This window comes from Apis dorsata, unplaced genomic scaffold (genome assembly GCF_000469605.1).
Source record: "Apis dorsata unplaced genomic scaffold, Apis dorsata 1.3 scaffold_683, whole genome shotgun sequence".
NCBI lineage: Eukaryota > Metazoa > Arthropoda > Insecta > Hymenoptera > Apidae > Apis > Apis dorsata.
Window position 1 is genome coordinate 1,312,386 of NW_006263864.1, and position 1,722 is coordinate 1,314,107.

The following is a 1,722-nucleotide window of genomic DNA, read 5'->3' on the forward strand; positions in this document are numbered from 1 at the left end:
TCGGAGCTACGTTTCTGCGGCTCTCCGGCTATGGAATAGAAATTTTCTTAATATTAAATGTGATATTTGGTGTATCGTACGTATAAATGATCGATGGAATACTGTTTCTTTTCTTTTTTTTTTTTTTTTTTTTTTTTGTAAAGGAAAAAATTGTTTTATTCGATCAAAAGTTTCGATATCGCGCAAACGTTGATCTAACGTTGAGAAAAAAATGTTGGTTGAATATTAAACGAGCCACGTATCACGCGATGTTCTCGCGTAAAAGCCGCGCGCAGATAAGCTCGAACAATCGAGGCTATCACGTGGGGATGAAAAGCGCGCGATGTTATTGAAGAATCCGCGTTTCCATCCAACGGATGAAAGAACGTTTTCGTTTTTGAAAGAAGGGTCGGATATATATATATGTAACGATCGGATATAGGGAAAAACGAGCATCGATGTCGAGCAAATCCGCTTAGGTGGCGGTTTAAAGTTAGAGTTCGCGCGTGTGTGTACCTTGTTTACACTGCTGTTGTCACCTGTGTGTACGTGTGCGGAACGCGGAACCCTATTTCTTGCACGTTAGAACGCGATTTTGGTTGGTTGGAAAGGGGGAATGGTGGAATTCGTCGGTGAATCGTGGAAGCACTTAAAGTTCCCATACTTGACGACCTTGACCTCGTTCGAACCCGCAAGGATCAAGCGGTAACACAGTGACCGAGAGGGTAGGCTACAGGCCTTGAGCTTCCGTAAGCTGCACACGCGCCTCTGATTCTGCTCCACGCTCTTTAATAGTCGCCCTTTGGTAAAAATACATTCCTCTCTCTCTCCCTCTCTCTCTCTCTCCCCCTCTCTCTCTCTCTCTCTCTCTCTCTCTCTCTCTCTGATGCACGCAGTCCTGTTAACGGAGCGCAGCCACAATGTTAACAACATCGACACGCGTGTTCATCGATTTTTTTTTTATTTTCCTCCATGTTTAGACCTTTCCCGCGTTATTCGCTCGTCCCTCCTTTTCCTTTCCGCAATAACTTGGCAATATAACGTACCTATATATAAAAACAAGTGTATATTTGTCTCATACAGTACAAAAGGCGTTTTTTTTTTTTTTTTTTTTTACGAGTGGATACACACAGGACACGGGACAACAGTGTCGAACAATGGATTCTCGATACGAATTTCTTGTACTTTATGTTTCGATTTTAACGATAAATATGTATGGTTGTTGGTGTTGTTGTTAGTGTTGTTGTTAGTGTTGTTGTTGCTGTTGTTGTTGTTGTTGTTATTGTTGTCATCGTTGCGCGAAGATTCGCGATTCGAATGCGACTGACCGATCGCCACTTGTCTCGAAATACGCATCGCTTTCTTCGCACGAACGCGTTCGAGAAAAAGCTTTCGAAGCTTTATTCTCCGGATCCGTTCCGCCCTCCTCTTCGTACGAGCTTCGGTATCACCAATAGACAGACTTCTCGTTTATCCCTATCTTCTTCTTCGCCTCGCCTTTTCCGCCAACTGAATGTATTTCCTCTTGGAACTCTCCGGCAGGGCGCACCACATCTTGCCGGCTTTGCGAGCCACTTTCGTCACGCGTTCCCCGGGCGACTTGAAGTACATTTCCAGGTAGAAGATGATGAAAGGATTCGAGGACAGGATCAGCCTTCGCCTTCTTCTACGCGGTTTGCAAATGCACTTGCCCTTCCTCGAGCGACGACGGCGACGACGGCGGCGGCGGGGGCGGCATCCTCT

At 45.4% G+C, this 1,722-nt stretch overlaps 1 protein-coding gene across 4 annotated transcripts in view; it reads left to right on the forward strand.

Annotated features, from left to right (window-relative positions):
- Positions 1–1,722, forward strand: part of LOC102670778 (ryanodine receptor) — a 32,625-nt gene that overhangs the window by 559 nt on the left and 30,344 nt on the right. The gene's annotated exons all lie outside the window — the stretch shown is intronic.